At 38.2% G+C, this 16,493-nt stretch overlaps 1 long non-coding RNA gene across 1 annotated transcript in view; it reads right to left on the bottom strand.

Annotated features, from left to right (window-relative positions):
- LOC134801070 (uncharacterized) overlaps nucleotides 1–2,713 on the bottom strand; it is a 105,445-nt gene extending 102,732 nt beyond the window's left edge. Inside the window, exon 1 of the long non-coding RNA XR_010145625.1 lies at nucleotides 2,586–2,713. This is a non-coding gene — a long non-coding RNA (uncharacterized LOC134801070). The remainder of the gene's footprint in view (nucleotides 1–2,585) is intronic.
- Nucleotides 2,714–16,493: the final 13,780 nt, after the last annotated feature.

The following is a 16,493-nucleotide window of genomic DNA, read 5'->3' as shown; positions in this document are numbered from 1 at the left end:
CGACACGAGAAGAAGAAGAAGGGCTTCTGAATATATTTAATACCCCAAATCATTTTCAGACTGTTTGTATTATATTATATCAATAGGTACCTACTTACATTAAATTCCTCGTACGAATATATTCTTGTTTCCTACATTTCAATACATTACGTAATCTATTATAAGGGAACCATCTATATCTCGATGTATCCAAAACATCTCATATTTTAATGCAGTTTAGTACAGCTTTTATGTCTACCATTCTGAAAGAAAGAGAGGAGCTTTCTCTTCAATTGCTCAAAGGTTAACTGGAAGAGATCCCTGAAAGAGATACATTCGCCTTTGTACTATAAAACTTTGTGTGTGTTTTCATGTTTTATGTTTCTTTTTGTACAATAAAGTGTTTTACTACTACTACTACGAGTACTACATCTCATTAAAATGTCAAAAGGGCCCCACGTGTTGGCTTAAACTCCGCGCACGCCTTACAAATGTCCGAAGCACCTATAGGTTCTTGATGGGTAGACATGAATATGGGCGTAGCGATGTGACGACCCCATCGCCTGCTGATAGACCAGTACAATCAGTCAACGCAGGGCAGTTTATGGAGAGCTGTTGGGAAGAAACATTCCCACTGCTCCTGGGAAGTGAGAAGTTCTACCACCCGATATGGATAAAAAGGGCCCTATGCCTCTGTCTTGCTTTAGCCGGTCGTCCAGAGTGGAAAGCGACATCCATTTTGACATTTAAAACAGTAAGACAGTAATATCGCACTGCAATACTGCTGCTGACTGCGATATTACTGCCGACTATATTACTGCAAATGTAAATAATATTAATTAAAAACTCCTGGCAGCGACATCGATTTCGACATTTGCGCGCTGCAATACTACTGCCGAGTGTACCGACTGTATTACTACCGCAAATGTCAAAAACCCTGGCAGCGACATCGATTTTGGCATTTGAAACAGTAAGGCAGTACTATCGCCCTGCAATACTGCTGCCAACTGCAGTATTACTGCCGACTGCATTACTACCGCAAATATCAAAAATCCTGGCAGCGATATCGATTTCGACATTTGCGCGCTCCAATACTGCTGCTGACTGCAATATTACTGCCGACTACATTATTGCCTCAAATGTCAAAAACCCTGGCAGCGAAATCGCTTTTGGCATTTGAAACAGTAAGGAAATACATAATAATATCGCGCTGCAATACTGCTGCCGACTGCGATATTACTGCCAACTGCATGCATTATTGCCGCAATATCGAAAGCACTCACGTGTGATTTTAACCGCCATAGTAGTAAAAACGATTATACTAGATTCAATAAAAAATAGTCACGTATTCACTCATAATTAATTATTATTACTAATAGGGTATTCGACTGTATTTAAAATAAATTATTTTACACCATGCATGAAATAAAGCACCAGAAGATTAATAAACGTAGATATCAGTTATTTTTAGTCACATTTCTATTTTAAATCCCGTATAAAACTATAAAGAGTAGGTAATTTGATTGTGACGTCACATGCTAGTGTTTCATGTAAATTCCTTAGTAGCAAATCGTTTTGACAGTTCGAAAAAAGAAACTCATTTGACTAGTAGTCAATTACCTAATTATACTGAGCCAAAAACCCATCGCATTTTTAACGGAACAACCTTTAACCTTGTTACTACTAACGCCATCTGTTAGGAAAATAAATAACCAACATTAGGCCAACAGATGGCGCTAGTAGTAATACACATTATTGACCCTTTTATTTATTTTTTATGTTTATAAAATGATATTTTTATGTTTGATAACACATCTAGACATGCATTTAAATTACTATGTTAAATCTCAAACCTAACAGTGCGATAGTTTTTCCGTAAAGTGTACCACAAGAATGCATAATTTGTCGAATAGTGATAGGGCTCGCTTCGCTCGCCCTAATAAATTATTGACCGAAGCGCAACGAAGGTCTACGTTTTGACTCGGGCATTTTGCTTTCGTATGTCCGGATGTTCTCTTCTACAGGTCGCAATTCTTAACCGATTCTCGTGAAATTTTGTGACCGAATTTTATGACTAAATATTTTTTTTTTGTCAATCCGGTTTTTGGAAATTTTTAAAAATGGCGGTGTCGTGATACCTGGCGCCTAAACAAATAGTCGTATCGATATCATAAGAGTATTTTCTTTTTGAGACATGTTTACAGAGTTAATAGCAAAAAATGCAGAAAAAAATTATCACTGGTTTAGGCGGTATTTAGATATTTAGTTTTGTATTTCCGGATGTTCTCCTCTACAGATCGCAATTCTTAACCGATTCTCATGAAATTTTGTGACCAGATTCTATGACTAAATAAAAATTTTTTGTCAATCCGGTTTTTGGAAATTTTTAAAAATGGCGGAGTCGTGATACCTGGCGCCTAAACAAATAGTCGTATCGATATCATAAGAGTTTTTTCTTTTTGAGACATGTTTACAAAATTAATAGCAAAAAATGTAGAAAAAAATTATCGCTGGTTTAGGCGGTATTTAGATATTTAGTTTTGTATTTCCGGATGTTCTCCTCTACAGGTCGCAATTCTTAACCGATTCTCATGAAATTTTGTGACCAGGCGGCTTAGCACGGTCGCGTTTTTATCCCTTGTCACCATGCCTGTCACGTTCTAACAAGTACGTAAGTGCGAAAGGGACGCGCATAGTGATAGTCGATAAAAATGGAACCGTGCTGAGCCCGCAGATTCTATGACTAAATAATATTTTTTTTATCAATCCGGTTTTTGGAAATTTTTACAAATGGCGGAGTCGTGATACCTGTCGCCTAAACAAATAGTCGTATCGATATCATAAGAGTTTATTTTGTTTTGATATATGTTTATAGATTAAATGGCCAAAAATTCAGAAAATTTGTATCACTGGTTTCGGCGGTATTTAGATATTTAGTTTTTACTTGAGAATGAGTAGCTAAATTTCGTCAGCTTTAGTAAGAACTATCATGGCGCATTTTGCAAACGTTCGCTTTTTTGTTTGCATAGGGAGGTCCCTGGTTCCATCCCCAATAATTGTATGCTGCTACATACATTTTTGTATTTTTTTATACTTAAATTTCGTGTCAATTGTTGTTTTTTATTTTATTTATTTATTTTGAAAAAATGAAAAAAATCGTATTTTTTATTTATCAAGCGCGGGCTAAGCGCATTCGTTTATTTTTTGCAACAGATGATGGCTTTTTGGGCTTTAAAGAAAATTTGATTCTTGAATATACGGCGCCATACCTTTGGCCTATGCTCGTCTAGATGGCGACACCATTTTATATTTAACAATTTTTACTCATATCAGTAAAAGAACATGGGTCAAAATCATATGGCGTTCTAAAAATAAAAAAAGTCATTTATCCATACATATATACATTTATTGATATTTTTTTTTCATTTTCATTTTAATCCTGTATCGAAAGATGGCAGTAAATTTACTGTGACTACAAAATTTAGTATGACAATAACCCTCTACTACATATAGGGACCGTGCGCGTTGGAGGGTCTGCCATCTTGTGGCCTGAATCGGAAACATGTACATTGCCAAAACAAGTTCTACCATCTACCGTTCTTGTAGGTACGTTTCCTTATGCATAGTAGGTTCTGTCATCTTGTGGGCTACATCGGAAGCATAAACGTCACATTTACGCCTCACGCCAAAAATCTGACGGCTCCTATTTTACCCCCTATAGTTCACGCACGCCCACTATAGGGACCGTGCGCGTTGGAGGGCCTGCCATCTTGTGGCCTGAATCGGAAACATATGTGCACATGTACATTGCCAAAGCAAGTGCTACCATCTACCGTTCTCGTAAGTACGTTTCCTTGTGCATAGTAGGTTCTGCCATCTCGTGGGCTACATCGGAATCATAAACTACACATCTACGCTTCGCGCCAATCTGACGGCTCCTGTGCTGCCCCCTATAGTTCATGCACGTCCCCTATACACTTTATTCTCTTTAGATTATATATTTAAGTTCTTACTCGAGAATAAGTAACGAAATTTCGTCAGCTCATCTAAATGCTATCATAGCGCAGTTGGAAAGACGCTTACAAGCAATGATATGGGAATAGGTTCCCGGTTCGATCCCCAATAAATGCAATTTTTTTTATTTATTTTTTGCACTTAACCATCGTATTGCTGATTGATCAAGCGAGCGCGAAGCGCGAGGTAAGCGTATTCGTTTGAGTTTTTGTTTGAACATTTTTTTAGCGGTTTTAGTTCAAGGGCATGGCTGTTCCAGGAGTCAATTTCCACTTACGTTTATAGCATGGGCGGTCACCATCCATAAATCGCAGGGGTTAACATTGCCTAGGGTAGTGGTCGACCTTGGGCTCAGGGAACTAGCTGTAGGTTGCTCGTACGTTGCGCTTTCCCGGGCTCAAAGTCTAACTAACAATAATGTTAGTTAGACTTTGAGCCTTTTAATTTGGATCGCCTCGCTAAAATGGCCCATAATTTCCGCAAATCATTTTTTCTTCGAGGCAATTACTCCGTTCTCATTTTTTCCCAGTGGAATTTATTCGCTTTATTTAATTTTTCGTGTACATTTTTTCATAAACTAAATTTTCCTTTTCTCAATTTATTCCCTTTTCTTTTTAATCCCAGTAGTTAAAATAACCAGTAGGTTTTTTTTTCACTAACTAAATATTCTCTATCTCCACATTTTCTCTTTTTTTTAATGCTAGTGGTAAAAATAACCAGGTTTTTTTCAAATAGGTAGGTTAGGGTTATTTTTTTTTTGATGACCCTATAAACGAAACTGCTCCCAGAGATAGGTAGGTTAGGGTTATTTTTTTTTGATGACCCTAAAAACGAAACTGCTCCCAGAGATAGGTAGGTTAGGGTTATTTTTTTTTTGATGACCCTAAAAACGAATCTGCTCCCAGAGATAGATATGGTTAGAGTTATTGGCTGGCAGCGTTTGGTTTTTTACTTGTAGTTTTTTAGATTATGTTTTAATTTTAGTGTTTTTGATATTTGTTGTATGTGAAATACCTACAAGTAACAAATATAATTACTACACTATTAACATACAGTAACAAGAAAATATTATCCTAGATATTTAAAAGAACGAAAACTATAAGGAAAAGATTAATTTAAAAATATTAAAAATAGGCGATTGCGGAAGAAAACCATTGGGAAAATATGGGAACGGAGTAATTGCTACCGAGAATGAATGATTTCGGGAAATTATGGGCAACGCAAAATATGAGAACGGAGTAATTGCCTCGAAGAAAAAATGATTTTCGGAAATTATGGGCCACACTCGCGCACGAAGCTTAAACGAAGCAGTTTACAGGTTAATTCAAAGGTAATGTTGGTTTCCTAACATAGGTAGAGTTAAACCAAGAAAAGTCTGCAGAGATTTTGACACTGGCACAAATAACATTGGCACTGCGTGTGCTGTCAAAATCTCTGCAGACTTTTCTTGGTCTAACTCTATCCACTTTTCTTTACAATTAGTATGGCGACGTGTATACTTAAGGGGCATCGACCGTACACTGACATCGGGATGATATTTTTATCATGTTATTTAGTAGTCATCGTGCGTCTCGCTTGCGCCAATACATGTACGGACAAGAACGAGTGAAATGCACGATAACTAAATGACATCAGTTAGATGTCTTTCTGATATCAGTGTATGTTTGAATTGGCCTGTTAGCCAAAAATTGTTTCGTATGTCCATATGTTCTACTCTACAGGTCGCATATCTAAACCAATTCCCGAATTTTGTAAGCAATTGATAGTTAAGTTTTTATGGTCAAATTAGATTCTCTAAATTCTTCAAAACAACGGAACCATACATTTATTCAGTTTTAAACTCTGCTCGCGAGGTCTACAGCTCACAGAGCCACTAGTTATGTCTAGTAATCGTTAAACTGCCCCCCTCCTCCTCCCGCTACTTATGTTGTATATTTACTTTTTTCTTTTGTCTAGAAAGGTAAGTACTAAAGTTTAAAGTTCACGGGCTTAGTTTATTACAAGAGCTTAACACACTGTTTCCGTCGGATGTGAGTCATCTTTTAGGACCTACCTACCTAAAGAAACTTGATGTCTTTTCTTGTACCACCTGTTTTCATACCTTTCTCCATTCTCACCCAAATTAGCAACAAGAAGCCAATGAACATCGGACGCGCAAAAACTTCGACAACGCATGTTTCGGCGCGAACATTCACGGAAAGAATCGCCGTGTGAACACCAGCTGATCGTATCCCACAACATGCAACTATCGTCATCTTTATCTCTATTATAACAAGGTTCATTTTAGACCAACTCACACGCAAATTGAATTCCAATAAGATGAACAATTTTTACAAACTTTTTTGTATGTGTGAAACTACTTATAGGCTTATAAATAAGGTTGGTTTTTGAATGTGTTGGTGTTGTTTACTGTTTGTAAGACGAGTGGACAGTGGGTAGTCGGTTCAGTGGACAGTGGTGCCGAGACGTAGGTGGTCCACCACACATGCTGAGGATGCAGTTAATCGAATATGCGAGGAATGTTAGTCTCAGATTCAGGAGGCTGGTAAATGACCTAACATAATTTGATCCTAGGTTTGTTTAAAACTTAATATAACTCATTTCAATTTTCTAGACTACTACGAACTTCTTATACGACAGACAAACTCACATTTAGAATAAAGTGATAATAAGTATTAACGTGCTTGCGCCTAATTTTCGAGGTTCAGTAATACGAGGTGAAATGTGAAAGACCATAGTCGGCTTTCCTTATAGTAAATCGGCCCTTGCGTTAAACATACGCTGGTTCTTTTGTTGGTTATGGCTACGTCTTCTAGTGATGACTATTTATGCTGAGTATCAACATCCTAATTGTTGACCTACGATCTGAAAAAAAATCTAGGGTTGTCACTACTTCACAATCGCCAAAAAAAACAATAAACTTTTTATTTTATCTTCTTTTTATTTTTTTATGATAACCAGAATTGTTCTTTTATGTGGTGACGCCAATCATCTTAAACAACATTATTTCAAAATTTGGAACCAATCGTGTAAATAAAACCCGAAAATAAAAATTGATTAATAAAAACTTAAAAAATCATATTTCAAAAACTGTCACAATTAGGATGTTGATACTCAGCATAAATATTCTTCACTGGAAGAAGTAGCCATAAAAAAAAACAAAAGTCTGTTTAACGCAAGGGCTGATTTACTATGGAAAGTCGACTATGGCCTTTTAATCATAATCATAATTATAATCATATTTATTGGTAATATCATATTACATGTCACAATAAATTTAACACTTAAGTACATATGTACATAATGTATATAATATTCATAATTTACAATTTAACACAAAAAATACAGTACAACAGGATATGTATAATCTTATCCTACATTAAAGCAAAATAGCTCGTTATGATTATAGAAGGCCTGCTCGACAAGCCAGTTTTTCAATTTTGTTCTAAATACTGACGCACTAGGAGCAGCAATTACTTTGTCTGTTTCACACATTCCGGCTGATGAGATGCCGCTGATTTCTATTGGACAGCTAAATTTTTTTCGCGATTTCGGTATGGTCTCATAATAAAAGTTGTTCACTACAAGAATCGGAACCGGTTTTTTGCAAAAACTTCGAAATAAACATATTGTTCGAATTATTTTAAACTCGAAACGTAGTACTCATTTGTGTATTTGGGTTACGACTTCGTATTATTAGATTGGCCAATTAGGAATGAAATAATTAACAAATACCGTTTTCGTTCTCATACAAAAAATACCGGTATCCGATCCCTGGTTCACTATGGCCTATGTCACTATGCAGAGTATTGCTGGTGATTAAAATTTCACCCTGTATTTAAAACTTTACAGTGCAAATGCGCATCCTCTGAAAGGCACAACAAAGCACAACTTACCATTCGTATGCGGGAAAGTAAGAAGCTCCCATCCAGACGTTGTGACTTGTCGTTGGCTTGTAGGGAACATGGGCCATTGTTACTGAAAAAATACATAAAATATACTGTTATTTATACACTTTTTCGTTTAAGTACCTATATGTTATTTTTCCACTGTTAGTCACTGCAAAGTTTATTTACTCTATGCTGGTTGGATTAAAGCATCTTCAATTCTCGCATCTTTCATGCAGTCGGAATAACACCGCAGTGGGACAAAAGCTTTCCCGAATGGCAGGGGATTGCATTGATTGCTTTCGGTCGACCAATCACGACGCGGGGAAGGTAGGGGATGTGGATAACGCCAACCCCTTTTTATAATCTTCAATAATTAACTATTTGAATACTTATATTGATTTCATTAAACGGATGAAGATAAAAGTACAAAATGTTTTTCAGTACCCTCACCATGAGTATTACTTAACGCGGCCTTAAACGCTAACGCGACTGCGTTAACTCGAACGCAGTTTATCCCGCTTGCACCAATGTCACTGCGAGGGAGATGCATAGTTAGTTTTAGTTTACGTAGTCGCTAGCAAACATGTCAGAGTCTAACTCTTGGTAAGGATACTGATCCGAAGTAAAGACTTTTTCGGGCAGATTAATAATGCCAGATTAACTTGGTGCATGGCTTGTTATCACGTTGTATCGCTGTGACACTTTATATTGTAACACGAATAGGCATAATAGCCAAACATGAATTGAGTAAAATACCTAATTGAAACATCGGAACCCATCAACCAGGCGACTAATCCGAGCCGACACGATCGATCCGTCCGGCACTCGTCCGGAAACGGAAGTGTCGGGTGTCGCAACCGGACACGTGACGTCGCCCGATTAAACACCCTCATTTGAATTTAATTAGGAAAAAAATATAGGTACCTAAATCGTGAAATGTAATATTTGATAAACGATAATCCCAATAAGGGATCTTTTACCTTGAGCTCTTCTTTCAATAAGTAATTCAGGAGATATTACTAAGACGTCTTCAGCCTCGTCTCCCCATGTCTACGCCATCATTAGCAACAACCTTAATTAATATGAAAAGGATTGAATACTATATGTATCCAAACCTAAATAAAATAAGTAAGTAAGTAACTAAGAATTACACAAAAAAATAAGGTAAGTAGGTACTTAAACATAAATAATATTTAAAAATTAACTTTCAAAAGTGTGAAAATCCGAAACTTATTATTTTATTCATATCCTAATACCACTCCACAAATAGGTACCCGTGAGAACATTCTGTAAAGATGATAAAAATCAGCAAAACTAACCAATCTAACTGATATATCTTAAAAAACAATTCTATCAATTATAAAAACAATTTCACTATCAACTACCCTCGTTACGTACTATTGTATGTAAATCCTATAGCAAACAACGCAGCCAACCGCATATTATTGTACCTCACCACCTGTATTTGCCCCGAGGCTAAACGCAAGTGCTTTATACAAATGTTTTGTATTTTATGTTTAAGTGCAGGTACTGTACAATTTGACCCTCTTTTTAACGCGGAGCTGGGATAATGTATTGGATTAAACGGTGTTTGGGCAATTATTAATAAAACAAGTGGCAGATTGGTGTAAAAACACGGCACGTAGGTATTTGGCAGGCCGACACGCACACAGGGTTTTCTAATGTTATAAAATTTATAAATTTAATTCAACATGGCGTCACAATAAGTGTCACAACCTCTCCTTTTGAGAATTTGAATAAGCCCAGTAAATTGGGTACTTTCCTCTACTTAAAATAAATTATTTCACACTGTGCACCAAATAAAACACCAGATAATTATTAGAAAAGCATAGATAGCAGTTATTTTTAACCACAATTTCGATTGATTAAATCGGATTGAAATAAAAAAGTGGGTGAGTTGACCGTGACGTCACTAATGTCACTATACACGTTTTCATATAAATTCCATATTAGCAAATAGTTTTGACAGTTCTAAACGAGTCGTACTCGCGCACGAAGGGTTCCGTACCATAATGAAAAAAAAAACGGAAAAAATGCAAAAAAAACTGTCACCCATCCAAGTACTGACCACGCCCGACGTTGCTTAACTTTGGTCAAAAATCACGTTTGTTGTATGGGAGCCCCATTTAAATCTTTATTTTATTCTGTTTTTAGTATTTGTTGTTATAGCGGCAACAGAATTACATCATCTGTGAAAATTTCAACTGTCTAGCTATCACGGTTCGTGAGATACAGCCTGGTGACAGACAGACGGACGGACGGACGGACGGACGGACAGCGAAGTCTTAGTAATAGGGTCCCGTTTTACCTTTTGGGTACGGAACCCTAAAAAGAAGCTGATTTGACTAGTAGGAAAGTAGCCAATTCTCTGAATGTGCAATGTACCTCTTACATAAAATATACATGAATATATCTAGGTACCCAATTATCAAGAACCTTATGTATTTCTAATCACTTTTAACTACTTTCCCACAAACAACTCCCCATTGTCTACAATCAAAAAATCTAATTAGGATAGTCCATTTGCAAAACCAACATCAAAGATTCCCCAACAATAATATAAAACATTTATTTAACTTATCAATCGCCGTAAACCGATACGGCTCAATCGGAAACGCAAATAAAAGATTTCTGTAATTTAATATCTTCCTGCGGTCCATAGACCATAGACAACTATCTGTTTCATTTGTATTCGATGAGAACGGCGCGTGCCGGCCGCGTGTTTTGACAGATTGCCGCTTGCCGCCTTTTTTTTCGCGGGCTTTTAGCGTAATCTGTGAAATTATAGTAATTTGAAAATGTGATGAATTTTGGATTAAAGTTGGAAAATTATGGAGGTTAGGTGTGAAACACGTGTGAAGGTGAACGTGCGAGCTTTTATATGGGATAGCTTTAGAAATATAAGACATCGATGGTTATAGTTTAGCCCAGGACTCTCTTTACTGTCTTACCCGCTTATTCATATATCTTTACGGGCCTGATTTAGTTAAATTATATTTCATCCCTTTCTTACAAATACATATTAAGTCAAAATGACAAATAAAGACAAACGATTATTGGCTAATCGAGGCTTGTAGCGCATTTATTAATAAGGGGGTTTGTCTTTATCTTATTAATTAGCAGCCTCACCCAAAAGAAAGGGATGAGTGTAATTTTCCTGATGCTTACTGACTGAGGCAGATTAGTCACTATATACGTAGCCACCCGTAACGCTGCTGCTGCTAAGCAGTATAAGCAGGCCGCGTAGCCAAGATGCCAATCGCTCACGCTCCGTAGCGATCGAAACGCAACTGTCACTGTCGCACTAATATGGAAGAGTGATGGAGAGACTTAAAGCTTTTCGTTGTCGAAGCGACAGCGATTGTAACCTTGGCTAGGCAGGCTGTAGTAGAATCATCATCATCAGCATCATCGTGGCCTTTTGGTGATCCAATCTTGGATGTAGGCCTCTTCCCTCTTCTTCCACTAATGTCGATCTTGTGTCGTAGTACTTAGTAGAATGTCAAGCATTGAAAGAAAACATTGAGTTGAGTCAAAACATTGTATTTTGGGAGAAACGGTGAAAATCCACAATTTGTGCACACTGACGCCATCTTTTGGCTGATAATCGGCATCCCCTTCCTAGACATCCACCTTAAGGTGGTACCCTACCGGGTGGTAGCGGCAAAGGGAACATTTTTTGTAAATAAGTAAAATTAAAACTCCATAAGTTATGTTAGGAGTTTATTTGCTTTCTATTATATGTATTTATAATTACTTATATATTATATATCGTTGTCTAAAGTACCCACAACACAAGCCTTATTGAAATTACTGTGTCAAATTGAAGTCAATTAGTGTAATATTGTCCTATAATATTTATTTATCATTCCTTTATATTATCAATATTATGATTTTCAATAGTATTTTGGTATTTCTCAATACTTAGGTAAATAAAAAGAGCAAAACGTGCACCTTTATCTACGTATTTACTACGTTTACCGAACTAAAAGCCACAATGCGAGCTTTGAAAGCTCAAAGCTCGGTTTTTAATTTGCCGCGGAAGCCGTACAGGAAGCCGGACAAGAACGCATCGATTCTAACGTAATAGGGCTGCCAACTTACCTTTGCAATAATAATTAATATATAGATGGTCAAGCAAATCTTGTCAGTAGAAAAAGGCGCGAAATTCAAATTTTCTATGAGACGATATATCGGATATATCCATTCGCGCCTACATTTTTCAAATTTGCCGCCTTTTTCTACTGACAAGATCTGTTTGACCATCTATAGATGGACCAGCAAATCTTGTCAGTAGAAAAAGGCGCGAAATTCAAATTTTCTATGAGACGATATATCGGATATATCCATTCGCGCCTACATTTTTCAAATTTGCCGCCTTTTTCTACTGACAAGATGTGCTTGACCAACTATATAGTATATATATATATATATATATATTTCGTTTTTTTAGCATTAGAAAAAAGGTAAACAATCTTGATGTCTTTTTATTGAAAAACACGTTTTAAAAATAAGTCACGGCAAATATGTAATAATTATGAACCTAATACGATCATTTATATTCTTCTGCTTTCATAAGTAATAAGTAGTTACTGATTTTTAATTTCTTACTAATGCTAAAAAAACGAACTATATAGGGGGCAGCATAGGAGCCGTCAGATTTCTGGCGCGAGGTGTAAATGTGTCGTTTATGCTTCCGATGTAGCCCACAAGATGGCAGAGCCTACTATGCACAAGGAAACGTACCGACGAGAACGGTAGATGGTAGCACTTGCTTTGGCAATGTACAGTGGCGTTCAAAAGTGCATGAATAGATGTCGACCGTAATGCCTTAATATTGCGGTTGAAACATCTACATGCACTTTTGAACGCCACTGTAAGTACATGTGCACATATGTTGCCGATTCAAGCCACAAGATGGCAGACCCTCCAACGCACACGGTCCCTATATAGCCGGTCAAACATGTTTGTCAGTAGAAAAAGGCGCTAAATTTTTCTATAAGACAGTAACCTTTCGCGCCTACATTTTTTAAATTTGCCGCTCTTTTCTACTGCCGGGAATTGCTTGACAAAATATAAAATGTACGCTGGCAAGCTGGCTTTGTCAGTAGAAAAAAAACGACTGTAAAATGTTGGATATCTCCCATACAAAGTTGCCTTTCCAGAGTTTAAAGTTTTATTTAGAGAGTTTATTTTTAACTAAGGGTGGTATTCCACCTGTCCAATTTCTTTGTCCAATGTCAGTGCGTCTCGCTCTCTCATTAAAGCAAAATGTGAGACGCAATATCACAATATTCATTGGACAAAGAAATTGGATGTAGGTGGAATACCACCCTAAGCGCCACTTGCACCATTCCACTAACCCGGGGTTAACCCGTTAAACCTGGAGTTACCATGGTTACCAGTACAATTTGACACTTGGTCAACGGTTTAACCAGTTAACCTCGGGTTAGTGGGATGGTGCAAGTGGCGCTGACGATCAAATAATTGTTACATTTGAATCAAAAATTCGGTTGTATAAGATGTGTAGAGTAAAAAACCGGTCAAGTGCGAGTCGGACTCGCGCACGAAGGGTTCCGTACCATTACATTGCGCAAAAAACAGCAAAAAAATCACCACTTAAATATTATATAATGTTTTTAGTATTTGTTGTTATAGCGGCAACAGAAATACATCATCTGTGAAAATTTCAACTGCTTAGCTATCACGGTTCATGAGATACAGCCTGGTGACAGACAGCAGAGAGACGGACGGACGGACAGACGGACAGCGGAGTCTTAGTAATAGGGTCCCATTTTTACCCTTTGATGGGTACGGAACCCTATAAAAACTTGCACCTGAATTTGACAGCTGAAGAAGATGGCGCTTTGCGTTACCGTAACGTGGCATTTCAAATCCATTATGAAGGGTTGTGTCTCCCATAAACAAATTTCGCTCCTTTTTTAGGGTTCCGTACCTCAAAAGGAAAAAAACAGAACCCTTATAGGATCACTCGTGTGTCCGGCTGTCCGTCTGTCACAGCCTATTTTCTCCGAAACTACTGAACCATTTAAGTTGAAATTTAGTACACATATGTAAGTCTGTGACCCGAAGAAGGATATGTAACGTAAATAAATAAATTTTAAACATAGGGGGCACTTTTGGGGGGTAAATGGGACAGTTAAAAAACAAAGTCTTGCAAACTATATCGTGTTATATATCGAATGAAAGAGCTCATTGTGAGAATCTCAAATATATATTTTTTTTATAATTTTAAGATTAATAGTTTAAAAGTAATTTAAGAAAATAGGAAAAAAATACCATCCCCCCTCCTTTATCTCCGAAACTACTGGATCTAAAATTTTGAAAAAAAGTACACAAACTAGGTCACATGATACCTATTAGAAATGTGCAGTCAAGCTTGAGTCGGACTTAATTACTTAGTTTTTGATCCGACCCTTACTAGTTTTTTTAAAGACATTTCACTCACTTTCACATAAAAAAATACATTGTTAAAAATTGTGTAATGTACGGAACCCTTGGAACGCGAGTCCGACTCGCACTTGGCCGGTTTTTTTTACTGATAACATTGTTATAAGGTAAGGTGGGGTAAGACTATCTATCACCGGGATAAGACTATCACTGTATGGCATCCTCATACTGTTTGTTTTGCCCCGAGCAAAATAAACTATGTTAGTCTTACCAGGCCGCGTAGCCAATATGCGAATCGCTCACGCTCCGTAGCGATCGAAACGCAACTGTCACTCTCGCACTAATATGGAAGAGTGATAGAGAGACAAAGCTTTTCGTTGTCGAAGCGATAGCGATTGTAACCTTGGCTAGGCCGGCAGGTATTACCCCACCTTACCTTAGTGTTATGGTGAAAAAAGAGTTTTTTGGGTTCCGTACCTCAAAATTAAAAACGGTACCCTTATAGCTTATAGCAGGGGTCTCCAAACTTTTTTACCTGAGGGCCATATTGCGCCTCAGAATTTTCGCGCGGGCCACCGTCGGCGCCGAGGGTGGGTGGGTGTATCTGGGGTTGCTGCTGTTAGGGCTGAACACCTGGAGCCTGGCTCCCGCGGGCCGGATTGGACCGCTGTCGGCGGGCCGGATTGGAACGCTTCGCGGGCCGGATTTGGCCCGCGGGCCGGGGTTTGGAGAGCCCTGGCTTATAGGATCACTCGTGCGTCTGTCTGTCTATCCGACGACCGCACCGGTAAAAAAATACATTGTTAAAAATTGGGTAATGTACGGAATCCTTGGAACGGGAGTCCGACTCGCACTTGACCGATGTTTTAATGTAGGTAGGTTACATTTTAAACTGATTATACTTTTTATTTAGGGATTGTTTCCTTAGGTTAGCGCACTTAGCGTCTTTAAGGTCTCAGGGTCTCTTTTAGAAATGGTAGGGTAGAGTCAGTGGCGGATTTCCCCTAAGGCCATCTTGCCACCCTAGGCCCAGGCCTACCTAGGGTGGCAAGATATTAGGGGCGGCAAATTGTGACAAAATTTTCGGTGATGATAACAAGAAATAACTCACAATTATATAGGGCTCGTGGTTGCGTCCGGGTTTCGGGTACCCGTTGCCGGGGCCCCGTTCTCGTGCTACACGAAACCGGATTTGTGGCCCGTTCGGAACGGGTATGGGTAATTAGGATCCGTGTAATTAAGATCCGTGTACCCGTGTTACCCGTATGTCCGGATCCACGGATATTATTACACACGGTTCCGGCCCGTTCTCGACGTAAAGTGACGATGACGATCGATCGTGTTCTTTATAAGAGCGAAGAATACATACATACCTAACACAAGTTTTAACATTTAATAATAATGATACCTCTTAAATATTTGTTTAAACTCGAACCGGCCGGGGGAGTCGGTCCGCCGGCGCCCGACAAATTGTATTCAATACCCGAACGGAGCCGAACCCCGCGGCTCCGGAGCCGAGCGTAGATCCGGAGCCGAACGCACTACACGGGCACGGATCTTGACTGGTTCGTGTAATTCGGACGCTTAGCACCGCTGGGGCTAAGAACACGGATGCACGGATATCGGGATGGCGTGTAACACGGATATCGGGAGCCCTACTAACAACGTAGTCAATATGATGGGTGCTGAGAAAGGGGCGGCTACAGGGCCTGGGGCCTAGGCCGGCAAAATAAGCAAATCCGCCACTGGGTAGAGTGATTACTTTAAACCGCTTTGGGTTTGTCAGAGCATAATATTTTGTCTATCAGATTGATCACCGAGTATTCCATATTACACTAGTATAGTTAGAAACGTTAGATAAATGCAAGAGAGTGGAAAGTGGAAGAGTGCTGGGCCCATAACCTAATGGATATTCCGAAGGTTTTATTGAATCCTATTATAATAAATAATAATATAACAATTTTAAAAATTGTCTAATCTAAAATTTTAATCAAATCAAGTGAAAGTGGATCCCAAGTGGGATCGAATTAATAAACTTCAGACAGTGTACTGTCATAGGAAAAAAATACATAGATTGCTCACTCCATACATCAGTTTTGGTACCAAAAAAACTAATGTTTTCATATTCGACATCTAGCATCGAGTAGCGGAATTATCAGCACTGCTAAGTAGCAATAG

The sequence above is a fragment of the Cydia splendana genome, chromosome 21, assembly GCF_910591565.1.
Source record: "Cydia splendana chromosome 21, ilCydSple1.2, whole genome shotgun sequence".
NCBI classification, from domain to species: domain Eukaryota; kingdom Metazoa; phylum Arthropoda; class Insecta; order Lepidoptera; family Tortricidae; genus Cydia; species Cydia splendana.
This window is presented reverse-complemented; position numbering and strand designations above follow the sequence as displayed.